Source organism: Oryza sativa, chromosome 12 (genome assembly GCF_034140825.1).
Source record: "Oryza sativa Japonica Group chromosome 12, ASM3414082v1".
Taxonomy (NCBI): domain Eukaryota; kingdom Viridiplantae; phylum Streptophyta; class Magnoliopsida; order Poales; family Poaceae; genus Oryza; species Oryza sativa.
The window spans coordinates 12,880,909-12,893,743 of record NC_089046.1 but is presented as its reverse complement, the minus strand read 5'-3'; the positions used below and the strand labels follow the sequence as shown (position 1 = coordinate 12,893,743).

Sequence of the window (12,835 nt, the reverse complement as noted above, 5' to 3'; positions counted from 1 at the left end):
GAATCGGATAGGATTTGGTTTTCACGTTTTTTTTTTCTGGAATCGGACAGGACTTTTTTTTTCCGAACCAAATACTTTTTAACGGACGATGAAAGCACCTCTTATTTTTTAAATATAACGGATTTGGTTTTCATGCAATTTTTTTTCTGGAATCGGACAGGATTTGGTTTTCACGTTTTTTTTTCTGGAATCGGACAGGACTTTTTTTTGTCCGAACCAAATACTTTTTGACGGACGATGAAAGCACCTCTTATTTTTTAAGTAGGAGAGATATACTAAAAGTCCATTAAATTCCCTATAAACGCTCTTAAGCCACCGCGTGGCACTCCTATAAACGCTTCTAAATCGCCACATCGCATTATATAATCTCACCGTTGATTTTTACTTAAATTGGTGAACCCATTATTTTACACATCGGATTAGATCTATTATTTAATACCTTCCTGTGGGCCGGAAAAAGAATTCCATATGTACGAAAAGACTCCGTACATACGAAACATAAGTATGATTATAAATCTGATTAGAGAAACATTACTTATAAATCTGATTAGAGAAACATAAATACTACGTACAACTCAAAGAAAAAGAGTAAATTATACTAGTAGTCCTTGAACTTGTAACGAAGTTTCACTTATGTGCACGAACTTGCAAAACGCGCATTAAGATCTCTAAATTTGGTTTAATGTATCATCCTGGTCCAAATCCTCATTTGACCGTGGTCTTGTCTATGTGGCATGCTACGTGGACGATGACATGGATTTTTTTATTTTTTCTCCCTTTTTCCTTCTTTTTTCTCCCTTTTTATCCTTTTTTTTTCTCCACTTTGCCTCCTTCCTCTCCCTTCTGCCGTATTTTTCTTCACCCGAGGTGAGGAAGGAGAGAAAAGATGGGGAGAAAAAAAGGGGAAAAGAAAATTTAGCCATGTCATCGTCCACGTGGCATGCCACATAGGCAAGACCACGGTTAAATTAGGCTTTGGGCCGGGATGACACACTAAACCAAGTTTAAGGATCTCGATACGCGTTTTATAAGTTTGTGGATCTAAGTGAAACTTCGTTACAAGTTTAAGAACCGCTAGCGTAATTTACTTAAAAAAACATATAAGCTTACCTACTGCTCACACATGAAGAAAAGAAAATCACGTGCGTAATTATGATAAGAGCAATCTCTACTCTCTATCTCTATTTCTATCTCTATCTCTATCTTTATATACTACTTAAAAAATAAAAGAGATGTTTCCATCGTCGTGTGATAAAAAGATCGAAAAAAAAGAAAAAAAGAAAGTCCGATCCAGATTCAATGACGCGGAGAAAAAAATCCAGAGCGAAAAAAAAGAAAAAAAGGAAAGTCGGACCCTGATTAATTGACGCGGAGAAAAAAAATCCCCCAGATCGCTCTCGTCGTTCGTGATAAAGAAAGGACAGAGTAGGAAAAAAATTGGATCACTGATGAGAAAAAAGAAGACAAAAAAACCAGAATCCAACTCATTCATCAACTCACTCTTACACCTACATACTCATTCATCAAATCCAACGGACGAGAATCATCCACCGCTTTAGATCCAACGAACCATACCTCCCTCACCTCCCACCGCGTACCGCTCCCATCCACGGAAACCGCATGCGCCATCATCGCCGATCTCCTCTGCACCGCCGCCCACGATTCGCCGCCGTCACTCACAAATCGTGGCCGCCAGCCCCACACTGCGACGCCGCCCCTCGCCTCTCCACCGCGCCGCCACCCTACGGCGATCCACCGCTGCCTCCGCCGAAGCCAAGTCACCCATACTCGCTCCTCGATCCTCCCGTCGCCAGATCACCACCAGGCCGCTGAAACCGCCGAAGAAGCTGTCGGGCTCGTCGTAGCCAAGCCGATCTCCTCCGTGCCGCCAGAACTTCATCACCTCTTCTAGAAATACGATGCACACTGACAGAGAGAGAAAAGAGAAGAAGAAAAGCTGCAAAAGCCGGAAAAGAATTGCGGAGGAGACCTCCTCCTAATCGGTGGAAAATAAAAAAAACAGAGAGAGTAGTTCTTGCTTCGCCTGCAAGGAATCCTCTCCGCCCTGGTAAAGATTCCCCCTCTCTCTCTCTCTGCTTGCTGCAATCGATGCTTGATTTCGGTCTGTTCATCCAAGAGGTCAAGCAGAGCTGGTGTTGCTATGTTGTGTTGGATAGATGAGCGGTTTCTTGATTTGTTTTTTTTTTTTTTTTGCCTGGGACGGAGTTGGGGGCGTTGTGTTCTTTTGGGGGGAATTGGGAGGGTTTTGTGTCTAATTGCTGTCACTTTGCTGATCATCGAGTCGTCGTCCGTGGAGAAGGCTGACCTAGTATCCGACTTTCATCCTGTGGTCTGAGATTGAGACAACTAACTTGTTTTTTTTTTAAAAAAAAAATCTGTGTGTTATTCAGAAACCGGATTGTTCAATCTGATAGCCATGCGATGCGATTAATCATCTGTAGATTGTACCGTAGTAATCTGATAGTAATGTGATTAATCATCTGTAGATGATTAAGATAATATCAATTGAGATATCCTCTGCTTTAGCAATTACTGTCAGTATGTGATAGTCTAATAGTTCTGCTCACTTTTTTTTTTGCGGGGAGTTCTGCTCACAATTTGATAATGTGTATCCAATTTTCAGTCACATGGGTCCATAAATAAAATTTAATCTTTCTATTGTTTAATCTTCGTTGTAATGCACTTATTTAGCTAAAGTGGGTAGAAAAAAACAGTAAGTTCGAAGCATAAATATTTTAGTTATTCGCGGTCCTTGCAGCTGACCTAGGTGAGTACGCTTGGTCAATTTCTTGTTTGTCTTTATTTTCCTCACCAACTGTGCAACTGTAAATTGTAATGCTCTTCTTAATTTGATGCCACTCTTTAGTGTTTATCATCGGAAACTTTTGATTACTGACACACAAGGGAGCTTAAGGACTGATGAATATGGTTTAAGATGTAAATGGTTTATGAGTAAATATACTCTATACATTTAAATTAAACTCATCTTTTTCTTCCATCAGAGGAGAAGCTGCCTTGTCCCAATTCCTTGCATTTGATCACACAAATTTTTACATTTCTAAGTGGCAGACGAACAAATATTTAGTTCCAATTCAATGATTCTTTCGCAACAGGCAACTTACAGTCAGCATAAATATTTTTGCTACAAAGGAACAAAGGCGAGTGAATAACTAAAATATTTATGCTTCGAACTCACTTTTTTTCCTTACCCACTGTAGCTAGATGAGTGCATTACAATGAAGATTAAACAATACATAGATTAAATTTTATTTATGGATCCATGTGACTAAAAATGGGATAGATTGTGGATTTCCATTACACATGTTTCATCATTATTATTTTTCCTGACTACATGTTTAGCTATTAAAAGAATAATTATACGAACTGCTTTTTCATGAAAAATTTACCAACATCATTTCCTCATGGAAAATTCTAGCATTTATGCATTAACTAATCATGAAAATTATCGATGACTGACTGGGACGGCATCTATTTGACATTGAAGGTAGCAGTGATTACAAAAATGCATACAACTAAATTGAATAAGGTAACAGACAGTTGCAAGCCCCTTCTGTTGTTGAGGCTGTTTGGAATCGCCTCTTGCTGTGTATTGTTCTGAACAAACATGTCAAGGAAAAACTCAAGCGGTCATAACAAGCAGTACAATTTGTTGCTCCAGGATGGTTTCAACTTTCATATAAGTTATATCTGTTGTGATCTCTTCTCCGTACAATTAATTCCTTTTCAAAAGTTCCCCCTTGCTGCAGGGAGACCGAAGCTTTTTTTATTATTGATGTTATAAGATATTATTGATATATTTTAATCACATTTTAACTAACTTGTACTTGTATATGGGATTTGCAGTGTTCCAAAATTTTGATATGTGATTTGAACCTTTGAAGTAGGACTACCCAACTAAAATTCCTGACTACTCCTGTTCTGTCACTACACGCCTCCACATCCCTACATCCGAGGCTCCTACTCGGCGACTCCGATTGGCAATTGAAGGTCCGTAGTTGATAGCTCATGCCTCATTGCTCATAGGCTTGTGGCTCAAGCTCAGGTTGCCAATTTGTGATTTGTGAATGAATGCGAATAAGTTTTTGCCAATTTGTGGTTTGTGAATGAATGCGAATAAGTTTCTGCTGTCATGGAATGTTTTGGTTTTGGTATTGGCCTATTGGGTAAGACATGAATAGGAATGGGGAAGTAGTAATTTTGTTAAGTGTTGTTTGGATAAATTGGAACACAGCTGATGCACTTGACAAACTTGGGGAATGTACCTTGTGCACACCATGAAGCTCAAGAGAAATATAACTCAATTTGTACTGGTGTGGGGCTATAACTGATGCTCTTGATAGACATGAATTTAGTCAATTATTGTTGTTGAGGGATACTATTTCTACATTTGCATCAATTTTTTAACTAATTTGTAGTTGTACGTGGGATTTCGATTTCAGGTTTGGATAATTGTATTATCTATTATATTTGTGCAACTGTAAATCGTAATGCTCTTCTTAATTTGATGCCACTCTTTACTGTTTATCATCGGAAACTTTTGATTATTGACACACAAGGGAGCTTAAGGACTGAGTGAAGCTACTCAAGAACCTCTCACACCCCAAAATTAAGTCACTGGATGTAATTGTGAATGACATTGTCATGTCTCTTATGTTTGTATGTGCATAACCCAATATAAATGGCTATTATGCATCTCTTCGAAATTGATTGAAATAGAGAGAAATTGAAAATATAAATGAATATATACTTGCTGTTTAATTTTCCTCCCCTCCCTATAGCATACAACACTCACATTGGTTGGATAACCTGTGAGGAAACAAATTATTATGTGAAATGCATGAGACTATATAGTTACTTACCTAGCTTTTCAAATACAACATTTATACTAGGCCTCCGGCCTGGTAAATAATAGTTACGATATTAATTATGCCATGAATCGTTAAGATTACGATATTGATTATACCATGAATGGTTAAGAGAAGAATTAGACCTACATTTACCTAGGCTTAAGATAGCTGATAGATCTCTGTTTCAATCATGGATTGATGCTCTGTAATTTTGCACGCTCTTGTACAGTTTCTTCTTTTTATAAATGAAAATTAACCGTGGGGGTTTCCCCACTGTTCTCCGGTAAAAAAAAAACAGTGGCAGACATAAAATTTGTCCTTATGAAATTTCCTACAAGAGTTTTAAATATTTGATCCATTAGTGTTTCCATTCTTCTTAAATTCAGGGTATATCCAGTGAGGTGTACCTCGCCATGGACTGCATCTGCGTCATTGTCTGAGTGTCCACCTCGCTGATCTCGTTCACGCCGCCGTAACTTCCTTATTTTTTCTTATAATATCGTGTACACCATGTCAATTACCTTGCATAAATATTTCACTCAATAGTGTTTTTTTTCCCATGTCATTGATTTCAGAGGATTGTGATATCATGAGGACACAACCATGAAATTCAGCTCATCTGGTGTAAGTATTCATTCCTGTTTCTTAGAGATCACTGCTCATTTATTAAAAACTGAAAATCACTGTGCCGGATTAAAAATTTCAGAAGCTTTTGGAGGCATGCATTACTGTTACAGGGATGGAATAATGAGATCGCATCATCTTTTATCATGAAATTTGAAGACTACTGACTACAGACCATGCCAATATAATTTCCTATATATGCAACACAATGCAGCTACAAGGATAGGATAAAGTTCATTTGGTTTATGTTTAGCAAGAGGACCTACCGATTTGTCAGATTACAGTTATATACCTTTTGCTTACCATGAAGGCATCCCCTTTTTACATTTTAGTACGACGCTTCATCTTACATCGGGTTTTACTGGTTTATAATTTATCATTTATTTTTTCAGCATTTGATTGAATTTCTTGTACTAAATCATGTAATTTTTAATGTCTGTGGTTTTACAAGAACCTCTCCAACACCTTAAAGGATGTTCTTTAGAAATTAGATGATCTTCAAAGTCCACATTCCTAGAGTCACTTGGGAGAGTACAATTAGTGAACTATTAGCATACCGTACTTTTGAATCAATATTCCTATTTCTAGAGGCGAGAAAAAAGAAAGCATGTCTATTGTACTTGTAATTACATGTGAATGACCCTGTAAATTATGTTAGGTCTCCAGTACTGTTGTATGTGCTGCACTTATTTTCCAGATAACCCTTCTGATAGCTCAAGTGAAGCTGATCATGATAGCTCAAGTGAAGCTGATCATGCAACGAGTTTTATGTGTTAGTAAGTCTTGTGTGTAAATCAATATGCTGTGAGGTGCAAGTATAATTAATGGATCAACATCATTTCATTTACACTATGAAGTTGTTTCATTCTCAGCAGGAATTTCCTTTTTGTTTATCACACTAGTCTTACGAAACATCACCGTAACCGTAACGTTAGTACGGGCATACTACTAATCTAACTTCTTAACAAGAGAAGTTTCCATTGTCCGTTAAAAATAAAAAAATGTGCGAGAAAAAAACAGTTTCCAAAAAACGCGTGGGAAAAATACAGTTTCCTTCGTCTGAAGAAAGCAAAAAAAACATGTTATTAAAAACTGTTAGAAAGAAATACGCCATTTCTAAAAAATGGTTTGAGAAAACCGTACAAGAAAAAATCACCGTTTATAAAAAACAAGCCACTCTAAAAAAACTACCAGAAAAAAACACCGTTTATAAAAAAATAGATCCAAAAAACAATCGGACTCAATGCGAGAAAAAAAACGAAACTGTTGTTTCTAAAAAATGGTTCGAGAAAACCATTTGACTCAATGCGAGAAACAATCCATCTTTTCTAAAAAGAGTTAGAGAAAACCATCGGACTCAACACGAGAAAAAAAAACACCGTTTATATAAAGAACCGCTCCGAAGAACCATCCGACTCAATGCGAGATAAAATTGATGGATGCTGGGTCGGATAAGATCCATCGATTTTTTTTCCATCTCTTACACATAATTTGATTCCTCATCTCCTCTAATCTCTTATGTGCAATTATCATTATTGGACTATTTTTTGTTAAGTATAGCTACTATTCTTAATAACATATTATATGGAAATAATTTTAAAAAATAAATATATTTTTAATTGTTATTTCGAGAAGAGTGCACGGTGACTATTTTGTGTAGACTTGACCCTGAGTGTAGGATTGGATTAACCTATTATTGGTTGCAAGAATAAGATCTAAAGAGTATTTTAGATTATATGCATGTTGTTACATGAATAATCCAATTATTTTGGGGAAAGCAAGGATTGGTAAGGTTGCTATCATCGAGGTTAGGTACATGAAGATGTTTCAATTTTCTAATTATGTTACTTACAACGATCCATAGAAACATTATCATTGATATGGTTATGCATGAAAAGTGTATATTGTTATTGGATTTTTTTTACCCGTTGCAACGCACGGGCATTTTTGCTAGTAAAAAAAAACATAAGTAACATAAAGAAAAAAAACATCAGTAACATAGGTAGTGCCATTGAAGAAAAAATCGATGTTCTATAAAATAGAAATTTTTATTTACAAGTAAAATATAATACTATAAATTTATGGAAATCTATCTATCTATCTATTATCTATTATCTATCTATTATATAATAAAAGTCCATTAAACTCCCTATAAACGCTCTTAAGCAGCCACGTAGCATTATATAATCTCACCGTTGATTTTCACTTAAATTGGTGGACCCATTATTTTACACCATCAGATTAGATCTATTATTTAATACCTTCCTGTGTGCCGGAAAAAGAATTCCGTATGTACGAAAAGACTCCGTACATACGACACATAAGTACGATTATAAATCTGATTAGAGAAACATAAGTACGACGTACAACTGGAAAAAAAAACATATAAGCTTACCTATTGCTCACACATGAAGAAAAGAAAATCACGTACGTAATTATGATAAGAGCAATAAAGAAAAAAAAAGCATAAGTAACATAAAGAAAAAAAACATAAGTAACATACGTAGTGCCATTGAAGAAAAAATTGATGTTCTATAAAATAGAAATCTTTATTTACAAGTAAAATATATTACTATAAATTTACGAAAAACTATCTATCTATCTATTATCTATTATCTATCTGTTATATAATAAAAGTTCATTAAACTCCCTATAAACGCTCTTAAGCAGCCACGTAGCATTATATAATCTCACCGTTAATTTTCACTTAAATTGGTGGACCCATCATTTTACACCATCGGATTAGATTCATTATTTAATACCTTCCTGTGGGCCAAAAAAAGAATTCCATGTGTAAGAAAAGACTCTGTACATACGAAAGATAAGTACGATTATAAATCTGTTTAGAGAAACATAAATACTACGTACAACTGGAAAAAAATATATAAGCTTACCTATTGCTCACACAAGAAGAAAAGAAAATCACGTACATAATTATGATAAGAGCAATAAAGAAAAAAAACATAAGTAACATAAAGAAAAAAACATAAGTAACATACGTAGTGCCATTGAAGAAAAAATCGATGTTCTATAAAATAGAAATTTTTATTTACAAGTAAAATATATTACTATAAATTTACGAAAATATATCTATCTATTATCTATTATATATCTATTATATAATAAAAGTCCATTAAACTCCTTATAAACACTCTTAAGCCGCCACGTGGCACTCCTATAAACGCTCCTAAACTGTCACAAGGCATTATGTAATCTTGCCGTCGATTTTCACTTAAATTGGTGAACCCATTATTTTATACCATATGATTAGATCTATTATTAAAAAATAAAAATTCCCTCCTCTTTATACGATACAAGCGCTACTATTGTTGTCATGTACACTTACATACACCACTGTTCGCCGGAAAGAAAAGAAAAAACCAAACGCATGTACATATATATAAAAAAGACAGCAGAAAAATGCATCAGTAAAAATCGACAAATTTTAAAATATGATTTTCTAAAAACAAACAAACAAATAAATAAATAAATAAAGTTAAACTAAGATATACAATAATGATATAAAATATCCAATCAATTTTTCTGTATGCCATCTTCTAAATTATTTTTAAATTATATATCCAATTTGTTATTAAATTATGTTCCTCTTTTATTTCTATTAAATATCATGATATGTGAGTATTTCATACTAAGTTTGGTTAATTAAGAAACACAAATCATACTAGACTTATATATTAGAATTCATACAATAAAATTTTACTTTATAATAATAATTGACCTAATAAAAGTGTACTTTAGTCTATAGCATTTATACATTTATAAAATCTTTGTGCGTACTAATTATATTTATATAATTGCGCTCTTATATCAATTTAAATTCAGTTTTGAAGAAAGCATATGAAAATTAAGAACTGAGTAGAAGTAAATAGAAGTCTTTCTATAATTAGATGAAATAATCCTATTGAAAATATTTCTAATAGAAAATATCTTCCATTAATATATAAGAAAAAATAATCCTTAAATAAATTTTTTATCATTATCTATTATATATTGAAAGTACATTAAACTTCCTACAAATACTCATACTCTTAAGCCACCACATGGCGTTCTAATAAATCAGATAAATTGAAGAAATATAAGAAAAAAAAACGAAACATATAACCCTCAATTTTCACTTAATACGGTGGACCCAATATTTTACACCATTAAATCTCTTTTTAAGAGAATCCCAAAACCCATCCAAATACCATCTCCACCGCCTCTTCCTCCTGAGCCTCCTCTTTTCACAGTATGTACGTACGTCCCTCCATCTTTCCTTCCTTCCATCTTTCTCTAATTTAACTATTTAAATTTAATTGATGGATCCATTAATGTTAAACATTACATCTTTATCTAAAAAGAAAATCCGGCAACCCCACCCTCACCGCCATACATGCGCTACGCACGTAGGTACATACTCCACCCTCTTGACTCTCCCCCCTCTTCTATTTCTTTAGCTATTTCTAGCTAACACTCAATCTGTCAAAAATTAATAATTGGATTTCTAAGTTCATATTCAAGTTACATTTTTTTCTCATTTTTTTAATTATTGTGTCATTTATAATTACATACATGATTCGAGACCCATATACATCTATATAGCTCAAACTTCTAATATAAACGTTTAAGGGAAAATTTTTAAGCACCATCTTAAACAAATATTAAATTTAGATATATAAACGTCATAAGTCATTACATTTCAATAGTACAAACGATTCTAAACCGCCACGTGGCACTCTAATAAATTGTAAAAAATCACATAAATTATAAGAAAAAAGAAAAACATCTAAGCATTGATTTTTCTTCTTTAAATTTGTAGGACCAATATTTTCAATCATTAGATCTAATCTTAATCTTAACCTACTTAAAAACTTGAAGATGATTGTGTGCTCCGTCGCTTGATGACGTCATCCATGAGTCAGCTGCACGTACTTCGCATATATGTTCCGTGAGAGAGAGAGAGACTCGGCTCACTAAAGAAAAGTGAGGCATTGTACATCTGATAAAAACTTCCAGCCAAATTGCAATGCAGTATTGCAGTCCATCAAAGTCGATCTTTTATATGTTCATTGTAGACAAAATTAAGATTTGAAACATCAAGGAATAAGCACAAACAAAGTTTGACATGACCTAAACGAACAGAACAAGGAAATTTGATCGTATCATGCATAGAGGAACTATGGCTTAACATAGTACGAGATGATAATGAAGAGAGTTATGTCACAACTAACCTAATTAGGTAAAACCCTATGTAAGGAAACGTTACTGCAGAAGTATTGTATGAAAATTGTAGAAACATAGTACAAAATGAATTTATTTCATAGCTAAACAGCGTAATCTTATATGTTACTTTGTATAGTTTGCATCTTTAGTTAAGCATCCAAAAAAGCTATAAACACAATTAAGATGATGTATTTTGAAAATTTAGATCAAATATAGATTCAACATCAAAAGCAAAAACTAAGGTGATATGGCTTTGTAAAAGAAGAAACAAAAGAGAGATAACTTTTGACCAGATTAATCATTGAGGTGCTAGAATTTTTTTTTACCAGGAAAACTACCAGGGCTTAGCCCAGCAGTGTAATTTTATAAATAAAAAAAATATTTACAAGGTTACATAGTTTACATGCGGTTCACACAGAAAGACTATAAGGTTTGTACCCAATTAAAAACAGTTTGCTTTAAAGGATCATTCATTCTGCACATATGCAGAAGAACTTCTTTGACGAAAAGAGATCTCCATGCCTGGAAAGAGGGCTGAATGTTCTAAAATATGAAGCCATTTCTTTGCTTCCAGATGTGCCTAGCTGTCAAAAAGAAAATTTCCAGGAAACCCTTCTGAGCAAATTTGATTCTTGCTAGGGAGATCATTTGGAAAAACTCCAAATTATTATTCCACTCAATTCCCAAGTCTGAAAGGACATAAGAAGAAGAGGTGTAGCCTTGTCTCTCTGCAGTTCGCATTGCACAAAACACACGTGAGATCATCATCTTCTTTGGCACAATGTCTTCTATCCAGCATATCTCTTGTATTAAGCCTATCACAGAACATTAGCCAGGCAAACACTTTGATCTTCATGACACATTTTGTTTTCCATAACCAAATCATGGGTCTGGGGGGTTGCAATGCAGAATAATTTAGCTTATAGAATTTTAGCTGTGTACTTATCTGAGCCCCAGATAAAATTCCAAGCATCCCCCATCCCTGATTGTAAATTCAAACTGTCGAGAACCCCCTGAAGTTGCAAGAATTCCAAATAAGCCTCATCCGAGAGGGGTAGAGCAAAAGAATCTTCTAGGGGTCTTGAATACATGGCCTTGACTGAATCAGACTTATACATAGTCCCAGCAAAGAGATTGGGGTAGCTGGTGCACTTAAAATCATCATTCCATAGATCATTCCAGAAAAGGGCAGTTCTTCCTGTCCTGATTTCATATTTTGCTATCCCCCTGAATATGTCTACAAGAGTTGTGATGTCCCTCCACCAAAAAGAACCCTTATTCATCGTCAGGTGTGGAACTTTAGAAACATAATATAATTGTGAGATTAATTTCACTCATGGTAAATCAGCACCATTATAGAACTTGACCATATGCTTTAGAAGAAGGGTTGTGTTTTGAACTCTCAGATTGATCACTCCTAAGCCTCCTTTCTCCTTAGGCATGCACACCCTATCCAAGGAAGCTAGAGATTTCCTTGTCGAAGAAGGGTTATTACCTCTCCACAGGCAACTCTTACGAGCTGTGTCAATGGCCTTGATGACTGAAACTGGTAGCTGCAATGAGGACATGTAATAGGTTGGGATAGAAGACAGGACTGAGTTGATCAAAGTTAATCTTCCTCCTTAAGGTAAAAAAATTGAGCTTGCCGTCAGCCTCCTTTCAACCCTGTCTACCAATGGAGCAAAGTCTGCCACTCTAGGCCTGGTGGTTCCCAAAGGTAGCCCCAAATAAGTGAAAGGAAGAGAACCGATCTTACATCCCAAGATGCCAGATAGTAAGACAGCTTTGTCCTGTGGCATATTAAGTGGGTACAGACTTGATTTATTACAGTTTACCTTGAGGCCTGTGGATTGAGCAAACATATTCAAAATAGCCTTGAAACAGAAGACTTCTTTCTGAGATGCTTTTAACAAGATCAAGGTGTCATCAGCATACTGAATGATTGGGAAAGGCAAAATAGCCATTTTCGTCCCTAAACTATTGCCCGAGGCTCAGTTTGGTCCCTGAACTATCAAATTGTCCAATTTCGTCCTTCAACAATTGATTTCGAACTCAATCTCGTCCGTTCCCCTTGATAGCACGCCACGTGGCCAGCTAGA

The 12,835-nt window shown here is 35.0% G+C and overlaps 1 long non-coding RNA gene across 1 annotated transcript; it reads left to right on the top strand.

Moving 5' to 3' along the window:
• The first annotated feature begins 1,605 nt into the window (after positions 1-1,605).
• LOC9270599 (uncharacterized) lies at positions 1,606-6,360 on the top strand. The gene is made up of 5 exons (XR_001541797.3): positions 1,606-2,068; positions 3,886-4,029; positions 5,276-5,361; positions 5,465-5,513; positions 5,596-6,360. It is a non-coding gene; the product is annotated as an uncharacterized lncRNA (long non-coding RNA).
• The last annotated feature ends 6,475 nt before the right edge of the window (positions 6,361-12,835 follow it).